The following is a 19,786-nucleotide window of genomic DNA, read 5'->3' as shown; positions in this document are numbered from 1 at the left end:
TCTACGTGGGGCTGCGTTTGAAGAGCGTTCGGAAACTTCATCTGGTTCAAAGAGCTGCAGCCAGGCTGTTAATTGGGGCAGGTTATAGAGATCACACAATGCCCCTGCTGAAACAGCTCCATTGGCTGCCAGTTTGTTTCTGAGCACAATTCAAAGTCCTGGTTATGACCTATAAAGCCCTATACGGCTCAGGTGCATGATATCTGGCAGACCGTATCTTCCTGTATGAATTGGCCCAAGTCCTGAGATCCTCTGGAGAGGCCCCCTTCTCTCTCTTACACCACCATCACAAGCACAGTTGGTGGGGATGTGGGAGAGGGCCTTCTCGGTGGCTGCCCCTAGACTTTGGAGCTCCCTGCCCAGGGAGACCAGAATGGCCCCCTCCTTATTGGCCTTTCGCCGGCAGGTTAAAACCTTCTTATGCAGGCAGGCTTATTAAAATAAAATGTTCTTAGAAGACCAGCTAGGGTGTTGTATCATTTTAAGTGTTTTAATTTTTGTATCTTTTTAATTGTATTTTTATTATTTTAATAAGTAATCTATTTTAATATCATAACAATTTAATTCTGTTTTAATGTATTACTTTTCTATGTTTTAACTGTATTATTTTAAATATTGTGAAGCCACTCTGAATCCCAGTTCTAGGAAAAGAATGGAATACAAATAATAATAATAATAATAATAGGATTATTAATACTGAATTGTTGTTGTTGTTGTTTCAATCTATTCCCAACTGCATCCCATAAGTGACTCTATCCTGGCAGGGGTAAGTCACTTGGGGGGGGGGGGGCGGTGATAAACTCCTTAGTGAAGGCAAAAGTAAAGAGAAACATTACAATCTTTATATTAGCAAAGTCAGGAATTAATTCTGGGTGGTGTGCCTTTTTTTAAGACAGTTCAAGCCAAACTGTGTAGTATTACCCAATGGCTAGAAGGAAATAAAACTTCAGAATGATATTTGTCTGTCACTGTAAACACACACACACACACACTCAAAGAGAGAGAGAGAGAGAGATTCTTGTGATATCTACAAACTGACAGTTTTATTGTGGTACAATAAATCTGTCACTCATTTTGTTATAAGTGCCAGGAAATGTTCCAGAGCAGTGTTAGAGCATGCGGGGACCTCTTGGCCTCCTGATATTTGCTTGCTCCAGTGTAGTGGTGTAGTTACAAGGGGGGGGTCAAAATGATGACATTGCCCTCCAAATATGAATGTGTCCCCACAATGAAATCCCCCCACCCCCAAATTTCTAACAATGAAGTAACTTAAAACTTCCATACAGCGTTTATAAAGTTTAGGCATTCAAAGAAAAGAGGCTGGCAAAGTTCTCAAGGTTATGCAAACACAGCAAATACAAGAGTTCAAGAGAAAATCATTTTCAGGGTCTCACTCTCCTGAATGCAATAAATTTGGGGACTGCAGGAAAATTTGTTTAGAGGCAAAGTTCTTGTTCAGGGCAGGATGCCCTCATTTTGATCTCTTCTCCAGTAGCTACATAAATGATCTATGATTTGCCCTTCATTGGATGGATGGATAGATAGATAGATAGATAGATAGATAGATAGATAGATAGATAGATAGATAGATATTGGGGTATCATTTTTTTACAAGAAATACCTTGATTTTCCAGCCATGGGTGGTAGCAGCAAAAACTTGCAGTGCCTGTTTTGAACATGGAAGCCTAAGCTCAATGGATGGGCAACTAAGACCACCTGTGGCATTGTTTGCCAATTAAGTTTTCCCTCCTGAACTTCCTGCATGATTTTTCCCCTCACCAGAGTTCTAGAAAGCTAATTTTGCCACATGGTTTTGACTGTATTAGGAATCAAGAAGGGAACAAATGGGGTATTTTCATATCCTGAAGCAGAACTTGGAAACATTACTTTTTAGATTACAGTCCCCAGAATCCACAAAGTCATCTTGGCCACAAAGGTTGGTTGCTGTGAACTGTGGGGCTGATGACTTTTCATGTAAGATCTCTTTTATCTGCAACAAAAATATTTAGCCCAATGTTCCAACCCTATTTGATTATAGACAATACATTAATTACATCTCACAGTTTCTGTCTGAGAAAGCATCTGACACACCTTCACACACTGAAGGCTCCACTGTTTGTGATGTAGCTCATCCATCCCCAGCATCCTCTGCAAATAATGCATAGCCTTATTACACAGCAAAAGCTTGCATTGGACAATATTCTCTGCAGGCTGGCAGAAAGTTTAAAATTACTGCTGCAATATATACTCATGTGAAGCTGGTTTTGCCATGCACAGCTATGGATGAGTCTCAGTTCCATGATTCTTTCTGCCAACTGGTTAAGGTTTTGTTGTTTTGAAAATGAAAAACTGACTCCCAAGCTGCAACTGAGAGTGGAAAGAAGAAGAGCAGCGCTGGGAGGTGGGCAGGGGTGCTTAATTCTTGACCCTCCTGTGTTTTGAGTCCTAACCTTTGCATTACCACCATCTCACTGATTTCCCAACTGTGAGGAGGGAAATATGTTGGATTTTGAGCAAACAAGGAACAAACAGGAAAAGGCTGAAGAGATTTTCTTCCCCAGCCCATTCCCTGTTGTGCACAATCCCCACTTCTCATTGTATCTACCAAGGATGTTTTTCAATTAAAAGAAACTTTTTCAGAACCTGTGTAGGAAAAAAACACCAATGCAGAAAACTCAGCAAAACTGAAAACTGAGGAATTTGTGGCATTGGTAAAGTGAGGGCATTGCCTCCTAAATAAGAATCGCCACAACCCCAGTGAAATTTTGTTTTAATCCACCATTGCAGAACCTCAAAACTTCAGTTGAGCATTTACCAATAAAGCTGAAGCATTCAAAAGAAAGGGCCAGGCAAAATTCCCAAGTGAATGCTAACAGTAAATATAAGGGTTCAGGGGGGTTTATCTGGCTTTTAAACTACCATTAAAGTTGAAAAATAGCTCCTCTGGCAATACTTATCACACAGTGCCATCTCAGTCTCCTTCCTGCCTTGTCCTCCAAATGTTATTTGAGCACATCATGTAATTGATGGGCAAACCCATCAGTAAGCTCCCAAACACACTTCTGTAGCATCTGTATTCAGGTGCAATAAGTCTGTCATGCAGCAGTTCAATTATTGGACAGTTATGTGGTGTCAGTGTCTCCTCCTCTCCCCGTCCCTTCTCCTTGTCACTATTTCCAAACAGACTTTTTCCTCTTTTTGTTTCTTTTTTAAAATCATATTAGCATACCTCTAGAATTTGGGTGGGTGGATGGGGTTGTTTTATTTAAACATAAAATAAAAAACTAAAGATGCACTGGGTAGGGCATAGGGCAGGAAGGTGGGGTTGGGGAGGAGTGTGGAAGAGAGCATGAGGCCTCAATTGCACTATCATGCAAACATATAAGAAGGAATGCTCCTACTCCAGTATGTATCCAATTCGCTTTACTAGCGATTGTGGCAAGAATAGGGGAGAATACGGCTTGTGTGATAAACTCCTAGTTCTGAATTATTTTCAGCATCTCACTCTCTGCAGTGCTAGAGATTTCCATCAGAATAATTAACCCTTAGAAGCATGAAGGCCACCCCAGACAGAACCTATTGGCGTTCTTTCCATCTTGCCTGTAACCTAAAGGGATTGGCGCACTCACTTGCTAGGAGATGCAGGCCAAAACAAAGAAGTAACAAGAAAGGCAAGTGCCTGGGCTAAGATAGGTTTTTAATTCATGTCTAATGTTTAATGGATATCTTTTTAATCATTTTAATATTTTAGATAGATCAATAATATTTTTATTTGTTTCTGCTATGACTTTTGTAAGCTAATATCACATAATATATGTACTTATAATATTTTTTAAAAAGGACATCACATCATTGAGAATGAGCAGTCAGATCTCTTTTCATATCAGGAAGTAGAAAACTTCTCAAGGTTGTAGGGCTGTACTGGATCACCCCAAAAATATTGTGGGGAGGCAGGGACATTGCTAGGGGATGTCCCCCAGCCAAATTTGCTTCTGCCACTATGGTGGTTTTCTATGTTGTTCTCTATGTGATAGTTCTGAACTATGTTAGTTCTCTATAGTTCCACCATAGAGCCCTTAAGGATCGCAAGCAATGTATCAGAGCTCTTCAAAACGTTTGGGCAGAGCTTCATCTTCCTTCCTGTTCCTGAAGCAACAGGAGGGGACAAAGCAACTACGGTTTTGATGGCAAGGTTGGCATCTGTAGGGAGGCATTGGGAGCAACAGAAGAATGTGCAAAGGCTACATGTAGGTACAGGCCATGGAGTGCTTATCCCTATTTTATATTAATGGCAACTTCTGGCATACCAGGTAATCAAGCATTAATATGTCCTCTTTCCTCTTGTCCACTTGCTCACCTGGTTGGCAGTGCTGCTGCTGGTGACTTCACTTGGAGTCTTTACCAACAAGTGCCAGAATGACCACATGGCTCAAGCCAGATAAAGGGCTTTGCCTCTTCGTACAACAAGGGTCCCACCCATTACTCTTCCGAATCCACCCCAAGGTTCCATGAGCCCAGTCTAGTCAGCATACCTTTGTCTACTGTATACCCTCCAACTGTCCCAGTTTCATGCCCTCCAACTTTTCACTGAAGAAAACTAGGACACGTTGGCCAAACAACATCAGAGTGTGATCAAGTTTACAAAACTTCTCAATGGGGAAGAACACACAAGGTAGGAGAAGCTGCAGCAGATTGCTTTTCCCTAAGTCTAGTGGGAAGGGCAAGATTCTGCCCCCTCCTCTCCACTCTTCCCCTCTCCTCTGCTCAATTGAGAGCAAACTACTTTTGCACTATGAACTCATAGCACAAATAAGCAGTTTTACATCACTTTAACTGTTATGGCTCCATCCTATGGAATCCTCGGATTTGAAGTTTGGTGGGGCACCAGAGCTCTCTGATAGGAAATCTAAATATCTCACAGATTTACACATCCCAGAATTCCATAGCATTGAGTCATGTCAGTTAAAGTGGTATCAAATGCTTTATTTCTGCAGTGTGGCAGCAGCCTGTTTGAATTTAAGTAAGCTCAGTTCAAAGTGCAAAATAATTTTGTACTCTCTTAATTACTTGGGGGGACAGGAAAGGAGGTGGAGGAATCTTGCCCTTCCCAGCAGGCTCAGGCAAAAGCAAACAACCACAGCCTTTCCTAGTTGTGTGTTCTTCCTTGTTAAGAACTTTTGCCATCTTGACCACACTCTGTTGCTATTTGGCCCCACATATCCCGGTATTCATTTTTGTTTTTTTTAAAAAAATTCTTATTACGCAAAGTAAAATTACATTTAAGTATCTCAGTTATATATCATGATGTTTTAACATAACATCAGTAAAGAATAAGGAAATTAAAAAGAGAAATCGTTACTCATAAATTTCAATGAAAACAAACCAAATATCTGAATATAAGGTCCAATTGTAAATTGAGTCAATATGTCACTCTTTCAAATGTTGCAAGTATTGCTAAATTTTCTATCCACACAGGTAGGGATGTGTTTTCTTCTAATAGTGGAATATCAGTCTTTTAGTAGTCAAGATGGCATGAAAGATCTATTTCCACTGACTATGTGTTAAGTTCCAAAACATGAGTAAATAGTTTAAAAGTATAGGTGCATCAATAAATACCAGGGAACTTTGGGTTTCTGCAGGTAGAGATCCAAATTTATTTCTGTGATTACTTTTTCCCAGAATGAGACAACTACAGGTTAAAGAAGCTTTGGGTTAAAGAAGCTTTAAAAGTATCACACCTCCAGCAATTAGCCTTTTAAATTGGTTGTTGCAACTAAAATGATAGAAAAAGCAGTCTTTGTTGCATGAGACATAATCAGAGATCTATAGTCATACTTGTTTCAGATGTCAAAACAGCTGGCCATTTATTGATCAAAATATGGCATTACAGTTCCCTATTCCATTCCTGATGCAAAACTTGCATATCTTTTTTAATGGTTAATTTAAAAAGTTACATAGAGATAACTGGTTTAGGTACTCAATCAGCCTCAGTAAGTGTTTCTAAAATTAAAGGTGCCTCAGAAGCACTAGGAGCAACTGGACCAAATCTAGATTGAAATAAATAGAATAATAATAATAATAATAATAATAATAATAATAATAATTTGTATCCTGCCTCTCCCTGTATTGGATCGAGGCGGGTAACAACAAACAGAAACAATAAAATCAAACATGACTATCAATCTCCCTCCCACCCTAAAATACCATTAAAAACAATTCCCAATAAAATGGTTAATAAAGTAAAATGAGATCAAAGTCCGGTGGGTACCGCTAAACAAACGGAGGGGAAATTCTGAGGAGATCAGTTTGGGAAGGCCTGCTGGAAGAGATCCATTTTTATTGCCTTCTTAAAGGCCTCTAAAGATGTTAGATGGCGGATCTCATCCGGCAGGTCATTCTAGATTTTTGGAGTGGCAACAGAGAATGTCCTCTGGGAAGTCATCTTCAGTCTCATTCTCTCTAACTGCAGTAGGTTCTTCCTAGAGGACCTGAGAGTGTGGGAAGGATTGCATAGGAGGAGGCGTTCCCTCAGGTAAGCTGGGCCCAAGCCATGCAGGCTGCCATTTGTTGAAGGCAGGTTAAATTGATCTTGCAAAATTGGAAAGGGCAGAAACTCATAATCAACACCAAATACTTGGGCATTGTTTGATGGGCCCTCCATTGCCAGCTTCCAAAAAATATCCTGATACTCCGCATCATGGCTGTGTGTCCCATGCAGTGTAATATTTCAGAATGCATTTTGCTAGAGAAACTGACACATCCTCTGTGAAATAGGCTGTGGAAGAGTCAGACTCATATCTTTGGAAGTAGTCAGCTTTACAAAATTAAGTCTCTAATCTTGTATGGAATGTGATAGATAATGCAACCCTCCCTATGTTTCTTAATCCTATATAATGGATAAGAGGAACTCTTTTCTTGTTGGGTGAATTTCTGTATGTGGGAGATGGCGAAAAGAGAGACTTTTCAGGAGGGCACAGGCTGGCAATGGGAGCAGAGGCAGAGCCAATGGATGATAGAGTTTATGGCATTGCAGGATTGTGGAGCATGCAGTTTCTCAGCCTTCCTTCATTTTCTCTTTTCTTACTACCCCTACCCCTGTAAAGAAGTAGGTCCGATTGATATCAGTGCATCTTGTTCTCAAAATAACAATATAGCATTGCAGTCAAACCTGAATTACTCTTTGCAACCACTGTTAACAAAGTAAATCAGTTTTGGCATCAAAGAAAGTACTGTATTGCCCATCTGACTGGGGACTCTTGCTAGCAATGGCTGATCTTAGGGGAACTACTTTGGAAAGTTTAAAGCTACTGTATAAATGCTTGCTCTCTGGTTTAAATTAGAAATCCAGTTTTCTGCCCATGTCTTCAACAGAAATGTGTCTCCCCCATTTTTAAAATAGGATTTCCTCATAGGGTCAGTTTAGCATGGGCATCTGGATCAAATTTTAATTGGCATGATAATATTTTCTAGGCAGTTTTAACTGTGAAAATTGTAAGCAATACTCTGGAGTTTATCACATAGAGGCACACGGATTTTTCAGATGCTTTGGCAGAAAGAGAAATAACGTGAAAATAACCAAAACGGAAAGCCGACAAAAAACTGCTCCTTTCCATTTTTGGAATTTCCCGACAATAAAAAGTAGCAGGTTTTGTTGGCTTTCCATTCGGGTTATGTATTATTTCTCTATCATGCAAACGTCATCTGAAAAACTCGCATTTGCAGGGTTTTTTCTACTTTTTGTTCTGGTTAACCCTGACCGTAATGTGGAAATGGTTGTTTTAACTTTAAATCTAGTTTCTGCATGGGATTCATCCCGTGTGATAAATGCCTCTGTCTGGTTTAACAAATTGAGAACCAAATGGCATCCGTTTAAAGATAAGATAAAGGAGCCCAAAATTTAGTGCAAGATGGCAAGTGTGCCCAATGATACAAGGAAGCAGGTCAGAACCCCACTGTCTGCATGGCCTGCTTCCAAGGCGGGCCATGGACATAGGGGCTGACCAGCACCACCAGAAGCCAGACTATCCCAGCTCTTTTTGCTCCGGTCTTAAGGAGCATGGCTTTGACGCGGCTTCCAGCCACTTTGGAGGTGTGCGTTATTTAATTGGCACACCTCCAAAGTGACTAGAAGCCACTTCATTTGGCCCAGCTTTTTCACTCCATTAACCAAATAGCATCTAAAATATATCATCAAACCTTACCACAATAACAGATTTAGATATGAGAAGTATCTTTTAAGTAGTTAATAACGGTAGCCCCTCAACATGAATGTTTAGTTGTAACCAACTTGCTCATGTCCATTACTAAGCTGAAGAGCCAGTGTTGTCCAAGGACTATTCTGGTGGTCACGTGGCCAGCATGACTGCACTGAACACTGTTACCTTCCCACCACAGTGGTACCTATTTATCTACTTCCATTTGCATGCTTTCAAACTGCTGGGTTGACAGAAGCTGGGACTAGTGACAGGAACTCATCCCATCATGCAGCACCTGGACCTCGAACTTCCAACCTTCCAATCATCAGAATTGGCATCTTAACCACTAAGCCACTGCATCCCTATTGGTATGTAGTTAATATATACCAATTAACTTCAGGATTTTTCCCAGAAAAATTGAGTCCACCCCCAATTTAAAGCTTTTTCTTGAGCTGGTAACTCTTGCTCAGAACAACTATTACCACAAGTAACTAAATCTGGCAAAAGTTTCAGATGCACGGTGCCATCACCAAGAAGGCCCTTTCCTTGGTCATTACCTGCAAATCATTTGACAGAAGAGGAGACCTAAGGTAGGTCTCTGATGATGACCTTAACTAGTGGACACATTTAGGTGGAAGGAGCAAGCACTCTTCTACACAGCCAGGTTTTAAGTTTTTGAGATCTCTCATACAAAGGCTAAATCAGCACTTGGAATTGTGTCCAGAAACAAAAAGAAATGAGTGTGAATTTCTTAATATGGGGAAAATTTTGACTGGCTAATCTCAGTCAGCCATGTATTCTGAACCAATTGTAGTTTCTAATAACTCTTCAAAACCAGCTCTATTTATAATGCTTTACAACAACTGAACCTGAATGTTATCAGGGTGTGCCCCCGCAAATGCAATAACTACATTGGGTGCATGAGCCTCAGCCAGTAAAATATACAGCCAGTAAAAGATACTTTGTGCAACACAGACACCCAGAGAAAGGGCAGGATCCAACTCTAAACTGCAAACCTGCCTTCTCAGGCAGAGCATAGCCTTGTCTACAGTGAACACCATTGCTGTTGAAAGAGAGAGAAACAAAATTTCATGGGTGCACATACCACTGCTTTGTACCATCCAAATATTGCATTCCATCCTCTGCTCATGAAACTTCCATTAGTATGAAAGATAGCTACTGGGCTAGTGGGAAAATATGGACTATTGGACCTTCAGATCATCTAGACATCCATAGCTTGTTTAAAAAGATTGCCTCCCCTTTTATACACCACTAGGGACAGAGGCTGCTCACACAGTAAGCCAGTGTTTCCAAAACGGATATGTCATTCCATCAGCAACCAGCAGAAAAACATATTCTTCTGAATACTCCCAGGTCCTGACTCAATTCATGAAATATTTAACGTATGCTGGTAAGCAGGTGACACATCTCTGTGGATTTTGTGCTACATATTTATATGCAATTTTACATGTGTGTATGTGTGTGTGCGCGCATGCATGTGCACACTCACATGTAATGTGTAATGTATTTATTAGGTTTATGGAGTACTGTGGGAAATTAGTACAGATTTAGAAATATTACAGGGAACTTTCCACAGATATGAATCAACCCACCCACGCAAAATAATCTCCAAATTTGTTTCTTTTTTAAATTGACTAAAAATATCCACAGGAGTGGGGATTTTGCTTCTTTTTAAATTTCCTTGGACTCTTTTAGGCCTGTAGGAGGTCTTTATTTAGCTAGAAGTGCAACTGGCCCTCCACATTTATGATTTTGACTTTTGCAGCTTTGATTATTCATGGATTTGATTGATATGTTCTCTCTAGGAAACTCTAGGTCCTCCAGCATGATTCTGTGGTCAACATTTACCAGAATCTGTGCTGGAGGACCTAGAATTTTTTTTAAAGAATCCAGCGTATTTTATGGTCAACCTCTGGCAGATGTTGACTACAGAGTTGTGCTAGAGGAGCTAGAGATTCCTAGAGAGGTGTTCTCTCAGGTTAAAAAAATAGTGTTGGTTTGGGGTTTTTTTCTTTTCTTTTCTTTTCTTTGCAGTTTTCCACTTTCACAGGGTCCTGTGCCCCTAACCCCAGCAAATGTGGAGGATTCACTGTACTGCATACTGAACTTCCAGTTTACTTTCTTACTTTCCAGTTTACTTTCTCTCCTGGGCCTAAAGCCACCTAGAAGGGCTCAACAACCTAGTGAAATTTGAGTGATTTGAGTCAAAATATTTTTCTGAGTATATATATATATATATATATATATATATATATATATATATATATATATTTTCTGAGGATGGGACGACATGGCAGGGATATGGAAGTCAATGCAGCTTCCTCATCCCTGCTCTAGACAGTAGTCTGTACACATGACATCACACTTTCCTTCTGGCAAACCTTTCAACGCTTTCCTTTCCCCTATCTGTTCAGCAGCATCATTTCCCAGCATCAGCTTTCATTTTTTTTAATGTCCAGTAACTTAAAATAAAACAGCTGATGTCGTGCTTCCCCCGCACTTGGCATTATGACTCCTGGTGTCCTAACAGGAATGGCTGTCTCTGCAACCTCCACCTTATAGACACAATACACTTAACTGGAACAGAAAATAGAAAAAAGAGGATGTGACAATTGTGAAGCACATGTTGAAACAGGAGTGTTTTAGTATGATAGAGGAGCAGATTAGTTCAACAGCAGTCCCAAAATATCAAAGTTTAATGTAGTGCTATATAGTTTGCTGTTGCGTGGCTTCAAGTGGCTTCCGATTTATGGCGACCCTATCATGGGGCTTTTGGGGGACAAGATTTGTTCAGGGTTGTCTTCACCTCTCTCTAAAACTGAGGGGTCATTAAAACATCTTTTTTTATCAGGTTGATAGAAATAATCTCACTAATTCATTCTGGGTTTGTTATTCACACTATGGAACCACATCAATGTGCATCTCTCCGAGTTCAGGTGCTCACATGTGCAAGCACTCAGAGATGGAATCGATGATGTGGAGTTTTCTCCCAGTTTATCCTGGGTTTATTCACATCAGTTATTCACACTGTACTAAATTGGACTTTAAATGCTACAAATGATAGAAACTTACCTATTTTCTTTTTTGTTCTCATCTCTATTAACATATACCTGGTTATGATGAAGAAGAGCATAAAGATATAAATGAAATGAGAAAGCTGAAGGGAAAGCAATAACTTAGAGATAACCACTAATGGGTAGAGGTTGTCTCTATTGTTTTAAATAGAAGGAAATTTGTTAAAGATACAGATATAAATCCAGCTGAGAAACAACACAAGAAACACAATAAAGTAAGTGAGGCACAAGGTAATTTGAAATACAATAAAAAAGACAACTGGGTAAATATAAACATAAGGGAGTTTATTTTTAGTTTGGATGTATGTTGATTGTAGATAAATAGAAGAATGATTGGTGCATTCTTGTATATGTTTTATATGTTTTTAATTTAATAATGTAATAAAATGTGAATAAAGAAAACAAACAAACAAACAAATAAATAAATAAACTTATACACACTGCTGATTATGCAAACCTTTTATAAAGACTTGGAGAAAACCCCAATATCAATTATCCTAAGGTAAGTGGGGGAGGGGGTTACTGCCCCCCCCCAAAAAAAAAAACCTTAATTGGATGCATTCAAAATGCATCTGAACAACAAAGATTCAACCCAGATTATTTTCTCCTTTGGAATAACCCCTGAGAGAGTTTAACTTGCCTGAGGTCACCCAATGGGTTTCCATGGATTGATCAGGAATTTGAACCTTCATCTCCAGAGTCAGTGTCCAACAGTCAGTAGTGCTAAGATTAGGCTCCAATGCCATGTCTTCTTTCTCCTTTGACCACAACCCTGACATATGCCATTCTCATATTATTAAAAGTGAGCGTCCTCATAACAGCAATGCTTTCTTCACTACCACTCAGCCATGTTTAGCCTCCACCTTGACTTCCCTCTCTCCTTGTTGACTGGCAATGTCCCCTTCCTGTCTCACAAGAACATCTTTGGCTCTCCATAAGCAGGAAAAGTGAGTGAGGAGAGGTGAAGAGGGTCTTGCATGGAGGTGGCAAGCAAGAGAAGGTGGGGCATATTTATTTGGGAGAGTTGCTGAAGAATATGGATCAGCAGCAGCGGGAATGTGACTCTGCCCATTTGGATACCAGTTGTGGAAAGAAACTAAATTGTGTTGTTGGTAACATCAGAACAAAAATACTGCTCAGGGTCAGAAAACATGTAACTTGGTGTTGGTCTCCATTCTATATTCCATATATATAAAAACATATATCCTATGAGGAACAGTGTTCAAGAAGAGAGATCACTTAAGAAAGAAATCCCATCCACAGCTGAGTTCTCTCACTTAGCCAGGCCTCTCCTCTTCTTTGCATGTAATTTCTCATGTTTGTTCAAGTCCTTTCATGATTGCGGGAGAGAAATTCCCTTTGCTCCATCTATCCCATTTTCCTCATTCCTCTGGTTCTGTATTAACTCACACACCCTGCAAATTATTTTTAAAAAAAAAAAAAACACAACACTTCCAAGCAACAAACACATATCCTTTGTCTTTTATCATTAATACCTTTCAAAATTTAACAGCTCACAAGATTAATTCCCATAAACACTTTGTAAGTTTATTTCTTATGCCAGAAATCTTTCTTTTCTCTTCACTTTCCCCTTTAAATCACTGTAAACTAGATCCCAGGCTAGAAATGCAGCATAAGGAGGTGGTAGAAACTTGAGGGGAAGAGTCAAAACACCACCTCAGGGTTCATCTCATGTTTGTAAAATTCATGTAAAAATAGTAGTAGTAGTAGTAGTAGTAGTAGTAATAGTAGTAGTATAGCGGCATAAGCTTTACATAGCACTTTACAAAGGCGAGAAAACAACAATCCAAAACAGAGACAAAAGCCTGCCTACACAACTAAAACCACAAACAAGATTATAAAATTAATAAAATATTACTTTAACAAAGTTAAAACAATACTATAAAAGTGTAAATTAATACAAATAATATGTCATGAAATATACATGAAATATAAAATAAGCATGCAATACAAAAATATATAAAATATTCCATGCCAATTGAAAAGAGGCAAACTTTGCATTTCATGGTGAAAGGCTGTAAGTTAGTTCATTTTCTTCTGTGTATTTTTCTATTTAGAGAACATTTTGTTTCATTTAATTGTATTTTACACAATGAAGCATTCAAAAATATAACCATGCATCTATGCCAGTCTAGGTCTCTGCCACGCCTGGGGTAGCCACTTATGTCTCTCCCCAAAAGTGGAAATGCATCATAAAAAAGAGGACAAAAGAAGATACATCCTTGTATAAAATATGTGTATGGTAAGTTAAATGTATAAATATAAATCTACAAATAAATTTTGTAATAAGTTGAAATACAATACATTTCATCTTAATGAGGAAGGCAGTGACCAGGTGACCCATGTATCCAGCACTGCTTGCTCAGTCTGATGTCCAGGGACCCATTTACGCCACACAATTATAGTACTATTATTTCACATTAATTGCCATGATTGCATCCTGTGGAATTCTGAGGTTTGTATTATGATCAGAGGCATTAGAGTGCTCTGCCCGAGGATTCTAAAGGGCCCTCCTAGTTGAACTGGATCTCATAGGATACAACCGCCTGAGGGCAGGGAACCATCTGACTAAAACAGGAGTAGGCAACCTTTTTGAGCCGGGGGCCGGGTTGCTGTCCCTCAGACAATTGGGGGGCCGAAGCAAAAAAATAAATAATTAAATAATTTTTTAAAAATTTAAATAAATAAATAAACTGGGACAAATGTAGGACAACATTTTCAAATGGTGGACACTTTTTTTAAAAAAAGTGGAGGACACGCAAAAAAATTTGCTGATTTTTTAAAAAATGTTAATATAAATGCATGTTTCTGAGGCGTCTATAGACAATTGCCCCCCTTGCCCCTGCGCGCGAGAAGCCAAAGGCCCCGGCAGCAATCGGCGGCAGGACCGGGCTGGGGCCAGTCCCAAGGCCTCGCCGGGCCGCATCCAGCCCGCGGGCCGCAGGTTGCCTACCCCTGGACTAAAAGATTGTATGTACAGCACTATGTAAATTTACAGTGCTTTATATATAAAGGTCTCTCCATTATTTTCTCCCTCCGACTTCGCCAATTTCTTCATTACAAAGATCACTACCATTCGTTCTGAGTTAACTCCTCATGATTTGGCTCCCACCATTAATCTCCTCGCCCCTCCTACTAATAAACTCTCCGTGTTTCCTCCTGTTTCTTTGGAAGAACTCTCTTCGCTGTTGAACTCATCAAAACCCACCACCTGCTCTCTTGACCCACTTCCTTCTCGTCTTCTAATCTCTATAGCCCCCTCTTTGTTACCCTCCCTCCTCTATATCTTTAATCTCTCTCTCTCTTCGGGTTCCTTCCCCTCAGTCTTCAAACATGCCTTAGTTTCCCCTATCCTGAAAAAACCCTCTCTCGACCCCTCTTCCTTGGCTAGCTATCGTCCAATCTCTCTTCTTCCTTTTCTCTCTAAGGTGTTGGAACGAGTTGTCTATTCACGCTGTCTTGAGTTTCTTGAAACCAACTCCATTCTGGATCCCTTCCAGTCTGGTTTTCGCCCACGGCACTCCACAGAGACGGCCCTTACGAAGATCTCAAATGATCTTTTGCGGGCCAAGGCGAATGGCCTTTACTCTATCCTTGTCCTACTCGATCTGTCTGCGGCCTTCGACACCGTGGACCACTGTCTCCTGATAGATATACTCTCTGACCTTGGTTTCTCGGGCCTTGTTCTCGATTGGTTCACATCTTACTTGTCAGATCGATCTTTTTCAGTGGTCTCGGGTGGTCAGACCTCGTCTTCTGTCCCCTTATCTGTTGGAGTTCCTCAGGGCTCTGTTTTGGGTCCCCTTCTGTTCTCTCTATACACACTCTCCCTTGGCAAACTTATCAGTTCTTTTGGTTTCTCCTACCATCTTTACGCCGATGATACCCAGCTGTACCTTTCCACCCCTAATCTTTCACCAGAGTTAGAGCAGCAAGTGTCATCCTGTTTAACAGCTGTCTCCCACTGGATGCACCATCGGCGTCTGAAGCTCAATATGTCCAAGACCGAGCTTCTTGTTTTCCCTCCTAAGCCCACCCTTCACTATTCCTTTGCTATCTCCGTCAATAACATCTCGATCCAGCCTGTCCAGGAAGCCCGCAGTCTTGGTTTCATCTTTGACTCCTCTTTGTCATTTATCCCTCAGATCCAAACTACAGCCAAAGTCTGTAGATTTTTTCTCTATAATATCGCCAAAATCCGTCCATATCTCTCAGCTTCTACCGCAAAAACACTGGTCCATGCCCTAGTGGTCTCACGACTAGACTACTGTAACCTCCTCCTGGCAGGGCTTCCTCTCTCTCACCTCCATCCATTAATTTCTGTTCAGCATTCAGCTGCACGCATTATTTCACTCGCTCGCCGTTATGATCATGTCTCCCCTCTGTTGTCTTCCCTTCACTGGCTCCCTCTTCCTTTCCGCATCAGGTACAAACTTCTGCTACTCACCTTTAAAGCCCTGCATGGGCTGGCCCCTCTTTATTTAACCGATCTTCTCTCTTCCTACATTCCTACTCGCACTCTCCGCTCTGGTAGCCAAAGTCTCCTCTCTCAACCTAGGATTTTCTCTGCCCCATCCCGGATCCGTCCCTTCTCTCTTGCTGCCCCTCATTCCTGGAACCTTCTTCCTCTGCATGCACGGCTCATCACTTCCCTAACCAGCTTTAAGACAGAGCTGAAAACCATATTGTTTAGGGAAGCGTTCTCAGGGAATTTGTGATTGTCATCTGGCTGTCTGACACTATTTGATGTGATGTGATTTGTTTGATATTTGATGTTTTTAATCTGTTTTTTTCTTTTTTCTATATGGTAATTTTATCTATTCATCTTTTAATTGTTATTATCTTAGAATGTACGCCTTGGGCAGGCTTTTATTTACTCCTAATTTTACCGACTTTGTACAGCGCTGTGTATAATTACAGCGCTATAGAAATAAAGTTTAATAATAATAATAATAATAACAACAACAACAACAACAACAACAACCATGGCACCTAAAGCAGAATAATAGTGCTATAATTCTGTAGTGTGAGTGGGCCTCAGGTTTTAACTGCTGATGGACAACCTCAAGGGCCTCTGATGATTCTTCATATTTACACTAGACTTGATTTGCTGTCATGTGCCTTCAGGTTGACTCTGACTAATGGCAACATTATTATGGTGTTTTCTCTGAAAAAAAATTATTCAAAGGGGTTTGCCATTGCCTTCCTCTTAGGCTGAGAGAGTGTGGCTTACCCAAAATTACCCAGTAAATTTCCATGGCTGAGCAGGGATTCAAACCCTGGTCTCCTAGAGTCCTAGCCCAACACTCACACCTAGAATTGGAGAAGCATAGTATGGGCCCTCAGGACGCAACCCCTGCTCAGTGCAGGATCTTCATTTACTTTCACACTGGCTCTCATATGGACTGGACATACATTCAAATAGAAGACGTCTTCAAATAGCGTACTGCCTTCTGTAAAGCAGGAGGCATAGCCAACCTTTAACACCTCAGTGCTGTGTATAGGTGGACCACCCCTGAAGCAATGGAAAGCACAGTTTTCAAGATCTGGTTCCTGGGCCATCTGGGTTTGCTCAGCTTTGCAAGACATGCTAAAACAAAAAGAAACACAGATTCCATAGGTGCAAGACAACAAACAAGGTATTACTTTTTAAACTAAATACATGTTCCAAGTTCTTGTAACACACAGTTCTACTACAGGTTATATTAGCACCAGTTGTTATTATTGAAAAGGGGTAGGAGTATGCCTTTAGTTAGCAACTACAGGGTGTGACAAGCCCCCACCCCTTTCTTCTCTTATAGTTAGTAGTTATAGGCTTCTGAAAATTTTTGTGCAGTTCATACTGGTCCAGGAAAAGGAATGCAACTACAGGGTGTGACAAGCCCCCACCCCTTTCTTCTCTTATAGTTAGTAGTTATAGGCTTCTGAAAATTTTTGTGCAGTTCATACTGGTCCAGGAAAAGGAATGCAGCTCCAAAGAAGTCAGGGAGTTTTTGCAGGTTTACTAGCATGTAGAATTGCTTTTAACTAGTTGCAGGATTCCAGATCAAGAGTAAAGAAAAAAGACATACAGCTTTCTAGACTAAAAGACAGTTTTCAGAACATCCAGGTTAAAGGACTGTGAGTCCTTCACTTATAAGGACATTTGTTTCATGCTGCTTTCCTGTTGTTTTTCATACCTAAGTAACACTGAAGATATTTCTAATTTTTGTTGTGGTGAACATGGATATTACATTGTAAAACAATATGAAACAAACTGTGCATCAGTGAAATTTGTAGGAGTTGTCACAATCTTATATGTGCCTTCTATATAAATATACACACGAGCCAGTGAGATGTTGTGATTGAGCATTGGACTATGACTCTAGAGACCAGGGTTCAAATCCCTGCTCCACCATGGAAACACACTGGGTGACCTTAGGCAAGTTACATTAGCTCAGTCTCAGAAGAAGACAAAGGTAATTCCCCTCTGGACCGTGTGGTAGGATCACCTAAGGATTGCCATAAGTTGGAAATGAGTTGAAGGCTCACAACAATAACAGCAAGACACATACACAAGTGATTGAACTTTCTATATGCAATCTAGTTGGTGGTGGTGGTGGTGGTGGTGTTGTATGCCTTCAAGTGGACTGTGACTTGTAGTGATCCTATCATATGGTTTTCTTGTCAAGATTTCTTGAGAAGAGATTTGCTATGGCCTTCCTCTTAGGCTGAGAGAGAGTGACTTGCCCAAAAGTATCCAGCAGGTTTCTGTGGCACGTTACGCCGAAGGGGCGTACTAGGGTTAGGAAGGGGCGTGTTAGGGTTGAGAAGGGCCTCCCTTCCGGACGCCCTTCCGGACGCCCCTCAACCCTAATACAGACCGAGTCCGTACAAAATGGCGGTGCCCGTCCACACGGGGGCCACCATTTTGACGTCACGGATGCATAGCGTCCGGATGTAGTGCAGTGGAAGTGATGCCGTGTGGTGGAAGTGACGCCGTGAGTGCGCGACTAGTGCCTCACGGCGCCACTTCCGGGGTGCTTCTTTTGGCACTTCTTTCTTGTTGCGCCCAGGAACCACGCGGTTTGGCCACTGCGGTTCAGGGACGTAGCAAGTGGCGGCGGCGGCAGAGCGCCCTTCTTGGGCGCTCTGTAACACGCCTGTGCCTGAGTGAGGATTCTAGGCTTAGTTTCCCAGCATCTTAGTGCAGCACTCAAACCACCACACCAGCTCAGCTTGTTAACCATTAGGTATTCCTGTTTCTTTCATTGTGCTTATAATGAGAAAGAACTTCCTGATGATAAGAACTGTTCAACAATGGAATGCACTGCATTGGAGTGTGGTGAACTCTCTTTCTTGTGTTTTTTTTAAAAAGAGACTGGGTGGCCATCTGTCAAAAGTGCGCTGACTGTGTATTCCTGCAGGGAGGGCGTTGGATTGCATGCCCTTTGGGATCTCTTCCAATTCTGTGATTCTATGGAGATTATCACACGGGAGCATCTTTCTCCTATTGTTAAACCATGTTAATCGTGTGATCAGAAGGAAGATTATCACACCCCACATGCTTATCCTGTTCTTCTCCTGTTGGTAAACAATAACTGACCCATCATTTGGTATTAATGGAAACTCCTGTTAATACCAAATGATGGGTCCATTACTGTTTGCAGATGGGAGAAGAATGGGATTAGCATGCAGGGGTGTGATAATCTTCTCCCCTTTCATGCGATTAACACTGTTTAACAAAGGGAGAAGGAAACTTGCCTCCTCTGTGTGATAAACTCCAATGATTCTATAATTAATATGGGATTTATGGTACCACAAAGGGAAGTTCTGAATCTGCCCATTGTCTTCTCTCTTGTAAATAATGGACTACTAGTCAGATGCATTACACTTTTATTTACAGAAAATAAGAACAAGTGAAGGGAGTATTTCAACTCTTCTAAGACGTTATTTAGAAACTGGGCACATAGCCTTCATTTTATGTCTAAGCTAGGACTGTTTACTTCCATGGTCAAACAGCCTCACCTAGGTTCTTCTGAATTTTCCCTCTTCCTTTGTTTGTCCACTGATAGCAGTGTATGAGAAAAGAAAAATTTCTGTTCATTGGCAGGTGTACAAATTACAATTTTTTGTATATTTGCTTAGTCTGAGTTACATAGAACTTTTTAGTTCCATGGAACTCTTATGGCACTTTAAAGACTGATAATCTGATAACATGTTAATCGTCAAAGTTCAGAGTGAGGCAATTGCCTCAGGTGGCAGATGCTGTCCACTAGTAGTGTCAGTCCCAAATGGCACCGCTGAAGCCTTCTGGCTACCCCAAAGGATAGAGCTATCTGTGGCACACAGACTTTCCTGCCATCTGTGCAGTGGAGGATGCTTCTACATTGTCACAGCTGAAGGGACATTCCATAGGCAGTCCAGTCAGCTTTTGACTGTGGAATGGATAAGTAAGTACAATCTTGTTCACCTCAGTCGCAAAATGTCTTGGAT

The sequence above is a fragment of the Sceloporus occidentalis genome, unplaced genomic scaffold (assembly GCF_023333645.1).
Source record: "Sceloporus occidentalis isolate IW3139 unplaced genomic scaffold, rSceOcc1.0.p SCAF_1, whole genome shotgun sequence".
NCBI classification, from domain to species: Eukaryota; Metazoa; Chordata; class Lepidosauria; order Squamata; family Phrynosomatidae; genus Sceloporus; species Sceloporus occidentalis.
The sequence above is the reverse complement of the archived record's forward strand: the minus strand, read 5'-3'. Positions refer to the sequence as shown.